Consider the following 9319-nt stretch of genomic DNA (forward strand, 5'->3'; position numbering starts at 1 on the left):
AAAAAACCCAACAGAAAACCGATTACAGGACATCGAGAAAGTGAAAATCATGAACAGTTTTATTTGCGTCTGTATTTTATATGAAAAAGACACGCAAATTCCAAATTTTGTAAAAAAAATGTAAGTGAAACATGTTATATCGAATATAAGTAGTATTAATATTGAATATTGATAGCAAACCGGTTTTGTTGTCGTATAAACAATGTTTTCCAATGATGTGCATCAACTTGCCACGAACACATTTCCATTATTAAAGAGAATGCATTTATGCACTACGGAAATTTAAATTTATTCTAGCCCGACATTTTCTTAAATTTATGTACAAAACCTTTATTCGTCTAATACTTGAGTACGCTAATTCTGTCTGGGATAAAAAAAATATAATCGCATATCAATCAAAGCCACATTGAACGTATTTCAATTAGAAGCAGTTCGTTTAATAACTGGAGCAACTCGGCTCGCATCATTTGAAATTTTATATGCTGAATCATGCCTTGAGCATCTCAAAGCAAGACGTTAGAACAAATAAACTGTGTCTCTTTTACAAAATGAATAATTTTATGACACCATTTTATCTTTCTATTTTTTTGCCTTCAACAATGGCAGAAACTACGAAATAAAGTCTCAGAAACTATTCGCAGTTAGCGAACTTCCATGGCAAATCGAAACACTTCTCGCAATCGTTTTTACCATCAACAATCTCTTTGTGGAATGCGCCTCCGTCCTCCGCAAGAGAATCTACATCACTGCAATCATTTCGCTTGGCGTTAAACAAATATGCTCGTGAAGTACCTGCTCACTTTTACCAACTAAGGGTCAAGGTTCAAGAACATCCACCATGCCCGCATTCGAAGGAATTGCAACATTCTTAATGAACATCTCTTTTCTAAAAATATCGTAGAAAGTCCCATGTGTACATGTGGAGCAATAGAAGACACTTACCAATGTCTCACATGTCCATTAATTATATGCTAACCAGAGAATGGTATTGTACGATGCAGCTTATATTGTTTGCAGAAAAATCTTGCACCTCAAGTGTCAACAAACATATATTCCACCAAGTACAGACATTTAACACCAAACGTTTTTACAAACTAATTTCAATATTCTTTTTCCGTTCGATTCCTTCACTCCTGTTCTATCTTCCGCTATGTCAATTGTGTATAGAAATGCATATATATTAATTCCTTTTTGCGTATCGATTACGCCATCCGCTGTAAAAATATCGTTGGTTTATTCTTTTTAAGTGTACTATTATGAATTATGAATCAAATGTATAAATATGTCAAATTTGGTATTTAACACCACATGTTAATTCATCTTATGATATACAGAAGAGAGACTTAGCAAAAGCATTTATGTTTACTTCTCAATTCTGTAAATGTGCACTTTAATTGCTAGTAGGACTTTTTCTTGATATCTCATACTTACAAAATAACATAAATATTGCTTTGTGATTTTCTTTCTACTTGCTATTATATGTGTTTTTAGTTTATTATATTATCAAAATAAATACTGGTAATATCAGTGATGAGTATACTTTTCTTACTAGTCACTGACCATTTGTTTATAAAGTCTCATTCATCTTGTTTGCATATTTCTTGAATTATCACAGGAAATATTTTTCAGATTTGTCGGAGACATTCACACTATCTTGTTGCCAATGAATCCGCATTTTTTCCAGACCAATAGATATATGACATACATAGCGTTCAAACCACATACCAAGTTCCATACCTTCATACTTTTTGAGATATGCCAAGATGCAGTCTCAACATATCATTTCACAAGTTCCGTTGCCATAGCAACCTAATTTTTGTCTGACCAAAATTTAACTTGACACGCATAATCCCCTAATGGCCCTCAATACACTTACTTACTTGAATGTAGCTTCCATTCTCTTTGAATTATTAAGGTCCATTCAAAAAGGTATATTTTAATTATGTTCTATGCCATAGCAACAATATGCTTTATTGAATTAAAATATTAAATGAAACGAATAATCCTAATGGCCTTCGATCAACATACTAACTTGCATGAATGTAGCTTTTATGCATTTTAGAGTCGTGTCAAAAGTGGTATTTTCATTATTTTAATTTCCATAGCAACCACATAATTTATCTGAGGAAAGTATAAAATTGTATGCATACTCCCCTACTGATCCTCTATCCACATATTTTCATGAATGTATTTTTATATGTTTTGAGTAATGCCAAGGTCCAGTCTGAAATTTGTATTTTGACCATTTTCTTGTTTAATAAAGTAAGGTTCTAATTAAAATTGGACTTCAAATAGTTGCTTATTAATTCCTTTAGATGATTTACTATTTCCTAAACGAAATAGGGTTTGTTACGAGTTCTAGGTATCATGTCACTTTTTAGTGAAACATTTATTTTCTTTAAACGTTGTTCTATATAGTTCCTGTGTTTGTAAGATATTTTATTCTAAGATATGTATATGTTGAAAATTGTGTATAAACTTTAATCACTTTGCACAATAAAATACCGTTGTTACTTGTAACGCCGCACTTGTCTTACATGTCCTACCCCAGTCCGCATATAAAGCCTTTTTTGTCAACGAATTAATGTGTATGGCCATCACACATGTACAAAGATCTCACCAAGATGAAAATGGTACAGGCACTTCTAAGTTTGTTTGTTTTTTATTAAAAAAAAATATCGTTACTAACTAAATGCATTAAATAAATTATTTGACGATTTCGGAAAAAAAAGAAACACATACGTGTTGGCGCCTGTTTCATTGGCATGTATATGTTGGCAGCGTAGCATGGCAGACATAATATTTCATGTTGTCTGGCGTCGTCGTCCACAGCATCACACTTTCAAGTCCACTATCAAACTTTGATGATTTGTAATCCAAGTTTTACCGAATTTGGTTACAATGTTTATTGGCATACTATTTCGACTGAGTTCAATCATATCTATATACTATAGAGTTATGGCCCTTATCAAAAATTGACTTATTTTTTTTCTGCTTTCTTGAGTATTCCGTATCCAGTCTTTACCAAACAATATGCATAATATCTCGATCGTTTTCAATAAACATCAATATTGCATTCTTGCACATAAAATGTCAAAACTTGACCAAATTTACATTGTCAGCAATATCCACTCACAAACTTGAATCATGTTTTTATCCAATCCATATCAAATGTGGTCACAATAGTTATATACAGAATATATCAACTGGCTCATTTTCGGGTGTTACAGCCCTTTAGTTTTTCAATCACTCCTTTATCCAATCTGTACCGAAATTAATAGTAATGTTTATAGGAAAATATATCCAACACACTTGAAATCGTGTCATATCGCAACATTCACTTTTGAGTTACTTCAGTACTTAGAAAATGGGCATCTTGTTATACGAGGTTTGTTCGGGTGGTTAGCGGAGTTTTAACAGGAAATGAACAAATGTTGTTGGAAATGTCTATGAACTTGTATAAGTGAAGTTCAGTGAAATCTACATTGATAAACGATAAATTGTGTATTTTATCAAACTCAGAAACAACCCTCGTATATTACATTACAACACAATGTTTATGGTTGAACTTCAGAAGTATAATATGTAGTTCTAAAAACATGAGTCCTTCTCATAATTTTTAACGTTGTTTTTGTTTTCCCATTCCGAAAAAGGATTGCGTCTCATGCGCTGAAGCGACTTTTTTAATAAGCAGAATTCTAGTTATTGATAGAAAGTTAACAAAGAAAGCAGTAAAGCTGTGGATATTGACGTATTTTCTCGACAACTCTTAAACTCATAAATGGAAGCTGTCATCAACTCATTAACACCCCAAACCTCGTATATATATATATGTTATCGTAGTACTTAGCCTGTGGTCATTTTTAGTGAAGAATATACCAAAATGTATGAATCGAATACAACTGTAAATTCTACGATAGATTATTTGAAATCATCTTTCTGGATACACGTATTTTCGGGATCATGGCTTTGCTTGGTGTATTTAACTAGCATAATTTTAAATGGACTTACTCTTGCAGTTTTCCTCAAGCGGCGAGCGCTTATAAACAATGGTTCTTTTTTTATAGTCGCAATTTTGATCAACGGGACTTTGAGGACTCTTTGTGGCTATGTAATGCAAATTATAGCTGAGTTTTCAGGACATTTTTTCACATATCTCACAAACGACGCTTGTACGGCTCAAGCATTTATCGTCTACTTTTTTGGAATTTCTTCCCTCTTCTTGCACGTTGCCATAGCGATCCAAAGATACCTGGCTGCACATAGACTGAGCTACAACAAAACCACGACAATGGAACATTTGGGTATTGCCCTTCTTGTTTGCGAGGGTCTTGCGCTGATTATAGCCATATGCCCGCTGGCTGGCTTCGGTTCATACGGGCTTGAAGCTCACGGGACAAGTTGCGGGCTCGCATGGAATGACCGGAGATCGAGGGGGATTGGCTACCTGGGATTTATATTTGTCGTCTGCTACGTTTTGCCGCTCTTCATAATTATCGTCTGTTATGCAGGAATAATTCATACGGTAAGCTTTTTGTTACTGTAATAACAAGATCTACTTATAAAAATGCAGTTTCTTTTTATTTAATGAGAAGTATTATCACTTTTTATGAAAACTAGTTATCAGTAATGATGTCGTTCGTATTGACAATTTGTGCTCGTTGCCAGAGAGGTTGCGAGACACATCGTGTCCTTGTACCTGTACGTGTAGCTACTACACATTTAAAGTTGCAGTTGAATTGAAAAGTCGTTTGCGATGCTTTTCTTCAAACTTGTACATATAGCGTACCATTCTAAACGTGTACAATGTACACCTGGATGAGGCCGTGCACACAAACCTAGATGACGTAGTGCACACATTTGTACCTGAATGGCGTAGTGCACAGAACTTGGCCTACACGTACGCGTACATATGTAGAGTTTCGCAACCTCTATAATTAAGTTATGATTTTAACGTACCAAAATGGCTGTGCCAGTTATTCTAGTATTCATTTTTTTGTTTTGGTGAAGCATTTTAAAATTAATCCATCAGTAACAACATTCTGCCAGGTTATGTGATTATGTTTACGCATGTACAGGTGCGGAAGACTAGACGGGTTGTTCAACCCGCTGTTGACGTCACTTCCGCGGAACGGCTGCGAAAAGAAGAGCATCTTGTCAGACTGTCTATAGCGCTTCTCGGTCTGTGCATTTATCTTATGTATTCAGTCTGAAATGAAATTGTTCTCATTCGTCATGTGAATCAATTTACACGTGCAATTCAATCGCATTTTTAATATTCTGTGAAAATTTAAAAGTAATTAATATAGGTTTACTACACTGCACTGAAAGAATGTTAAGATTTATACTTTTATACCACTTGGGATGAATTTTGTTTTTATAAAGAGTAATGACAATCTTCGATTTTCACGGTGTTAATATAAACATAAACATGGATTTGTTTTTTTTCAGTCGTGTTCCTTCTCTGTTGGACGCCATACGCCATCATTTCTTTCTACGTCGCATTTGCCCGTCTTGACGCCATCAACCCCATCGTAACCCGTACCGCCTCTTGGTTAGCCAAACTTGAGACAGTTCTAAATCCCATCGTGTATGTGTTAATGTCCAGAAGATTCCGGTCTCATATACGCTCTTGTTTCGTCTGCGCAGATTCGGCTGATGGAAATACGCAGCTGACGACATTCAGCGCACTGTCTCAAAGCAATAGGATAGCTTCGATTGGCCAATACGGCACACAGTCTCCGGCTAATCGGATAGCTTCGGATCCATTCGGCGCACAATTTCAGGGCAATCGGATAGCTTCGAGTCCATTCGGCGCACAGTCTCAGGGCAATCGGATAGCTTCGGGTCCATTCGGCGCACAGTCTCAGGGCAATCGGATAGCTTCGGGTCCATTGGGCGCAGAGTCTCAGGGCAATCGGATAGCTTCGGGTCCATTCAGCGCACAATTTCAGGGCAATCGGATAGCTTCGGGTCCATTGGGCGCACAGTCTCAGGGCAATCGGATAGCTTCGGTTGGCCTTTTCGGCACACAGTCTCCGGCTTATCGGATTGTTTCGGATCCATTCAGCGCACAGTCTCAGGGCAATCGGATAGCTTCGGGTCCATTCAGCGCACAATTTCAGGGCAATCGGATAGCTTCGGGTCAATTCAGCGCACAGTCTCAGGGCAATCGGATAGATCGGATAACTTCGGCTGGTCAATTCGACACAATGTCTCAGGGCAAGCGGGTAGCTTCGTTGGGTCAATTCGGCACTCCGGCTCAGAACAATTGGATAGCTGCGGTTGGTCCATTTGTCACAGTCGCTCAGAACAATCGGCTCCAAAGAATGCTACGCGAGCTAGTCATTGAATGAAAAAATGTAGCCATTAAAGTAAATAAACAAAGTCCATGACCTACATATGTGACATACATGTATATATCGAACAATCTTGTCACGAACTCCCGTATAACATGATCAAGCTCTACGTCGTACTTATACTGATAATACAGTGTACATATACATAATGTTCTAGTCACCTTTTATGGACATTTGGGACTTACGGTTAAAGAACATAAAGATAAGTTAGTTCAGTTCGTAATCTGACCCACAAATACGCTAGCTTTCTTCTAGTTTCATTTACCTTCATGTTAAATGATAATATGTGGTGACCCCATACAAATAGAGTGAATATGTACAGATTTAGTGTAAAGGTGAACTAATTATGTTGAAAAAAATGCTTTTAATTGAACTGTATTAAAAAACACTGTGCAACCAGCGTTACTGAAAAACACCATGCAGCCAGCGTTACCCGCCAAAAGATCCGTGACGACATCATAACGTGTGACAATTTTTTCTAAAATGACACCTCCAATGACAATCTTACACGTTAATTTAAGCTAACAGTTTTAAAATACATTTAATATAGAATAGAGATTTCCTTCGGACATAAGTTATCATCCATTCTTAGGTCGTGTTCTCCACCTGTTTGTTTTAGCTTTAAAGCTTGCGGATCATACTTTTCATATAAAATATCATACATGTGAAGTATTATCAAAATCTTTCCATAACACAATCTATGAGAAAATACGTTTTCAAAAGTTTAATAACATGCAAGATTTTGATAAATACTTTGCTTTTATGTGGTAAAATGAGTTGAGATTTAGATTGAGATTTGACTTAAGTATTTTGTGTTATTGGGGCCTGGTCTTTTTTATCACCACAAACCGGCATCATACCATCATTTACCGACGGAATTACGCCCACCACTTCATTTCTTAACGATTTGATATGGTGATATTAACTTCTTCTGCATGTATAATCTTGTTCACTGAACCTGGGCTGTGGGCCGTGACCAAAAACAATCTTACTCATAGACAGAACATTGTTAAGTTTTATAGGGTACCCGTGGTTTAACAGCCCGTGAATGAGACAATGACTCTTGTTTAAATAATCCCAAAATTACACGTACATGTAAAATTTAACATCCTGAAGCTATTTGCAATACGTACTATGACTAATGCGACGGACAATGACTGATGACTAAACGTAGACTAAACAGTATGTCCACTGATAAAGTGACCGACCAATAACAGCCTATTCATTTCATTAGTGGGGGCACTCTAACTGGCCGATTATAGTTAATTAATGTACATAACTTGTTTTGTTTATTTGAGTTTATCAAGGTCTACCCGCACCCATTGGCTGCATTATGGCTTGACCCCGCCGTGACGCCATCACGACTTGAATTGTGTTTAAATGCCATGAGTGACATGAGATAGAAGTGACAGCAATTCGCAGTCATTGGAAGACTTGAAGAAACAGAGTGAGATACAAGAGATCCGGGTGCGATACCCTAGCTCTTTGCAAAGAGACCTCTGGTTTTTTTAACGTGCTCGGTGTAAAGCACCGACACACGGTATACAACTTTACTGGGTTGAACCAGTACTGAGTACACCACTTTTCCAAGCACTACCTTTTAAATGCCTAGCGCCAGGCAAGGGAGTTACTTGTACCAACTTTAAACGTCTTTCGGTATGACGCGGCCCGGAATCGAACCCACGACCTCCCGCTCCGTATGCGGACGCCTTAACCACTAGGCCACGGAGACGTTTAATTACATAAATAGGGCCACTCTCGCAGGCCAATTACAGTCATTAACTTACAGTATTAAAGTAGATAAGCCTAGAAAGGAGCACAGAACTGTGGGACCACTCTAGATGTCGTTCAAGGCAGGTTTCGCAGCATTTTGGGTACAAAATTACTCCTTTGACGAATATCCCATTAACCGATGATAGTAAAACTCCCCCGTTGGCTTCAACATTCTGTTTAAGTCACACTTGGGGATGTGACGGGGTCAAGCCATAATGCAGTCATTATAGGGCGCGGGCAGACCTTTATAAACTCAACAACCACATAGAAGGGGGTACAACCCCGAATACATCCTGCACGCCGCCGCGGAAGTGTGGACAAATAAAAATTAACTTCAGCAAGGCAGAAAAAAAATATATGTATACTACACAAGGCCCCAATATCACTAAAATACTCAAGTCAAATCTCAATCTCAACTCTTTTTATCAAATTACAGCATCATTATATGATTCAAAATTGTAAGTGTTTTATACCCTTTTTAAAGCTGGGCGTTTCGACAACTTTTTCATTTTTTGTCTTGGAACGAGCCAATTTTTGCAAAATTCCATTGAAATCAGTTATATAAGACTGCTGACAAAAAATAGATCGCAAATTTTTATATATAAGTTCAAAAATTTGCTCTTTCCAAGACAAAAAATAAAAAAATGTAAACATGGTTAATCTGTGAGAGTGCAGCTTTAAAATCGCATTCTCTCATTTATTATGTTGAATTAGGTCAATATTTTATAGAAGAAAAAAAATGAGAGCAAAAAAAATGTTCTTGAGTCCAGTTGATTGTTTTTGAGTTTTACTCAAGTACATTTCGTGCTGTACGTAGAAATATTTTTTTAGAATATTGAGCAATCATGTTAATCAACATAATGCATGTGAGAATGTGCTTTTAAAATAGTGAAACATTAGAAATGTTAATATATATAATTATTTAATGTCATACTGTAATGTTCAAAAATGAGTTGAGATTGAGATTTGACTTAAGTCTTTTCTTGATATTGGGGCCTCTAAATAACTTTAACCAAATCGTCTTTTTACTGTTTGTACTTTGCCTCTTACAAAGTTAGAAAACAATTTGTTCGGTTAAAAAAGAAATGCTCCCCGACGGGGAATCGAACCCCGGTCTCCCGCGTGACAGGCGGGGATACTTACCACTATACTATCGAGGAGACATATAATAATATGCATGCTTTCTA

The 9319-nt window shown here is 36.7% G+C and overlaps 1 non-coding gene across 1 annotated transcript; it reads right to left on the bottom strand.

Moving 5' to 3' along the window:
- Window positions 1-9220: 9220 nt before the first annotated feature.
- Window positions 9221-9292, bottom strand: Trnad-guc (transfer RNA aspartic acid (anticodon GUC)). Its single transcript has one exon. It is a non-coding gene; the product is annotated as a tRNA-Asp (tRNA).
- Between the last annotated feature and the right edge of the window lie 27 nt (window positions 9293-9319).

The sequence above is a fragment of the Mya arenaria genome, chromosome 2, assembly GCF_026914265.1.
Source record: "Mya arenaria isolate MELC-2E11 chromosome 2, ASM2691426v1".
Lineage (NCBI taxonomy): Eukaryota > Metazoa > Mollusca > Bivalvia > Myida > Myidae > Mya > Mya arenaria.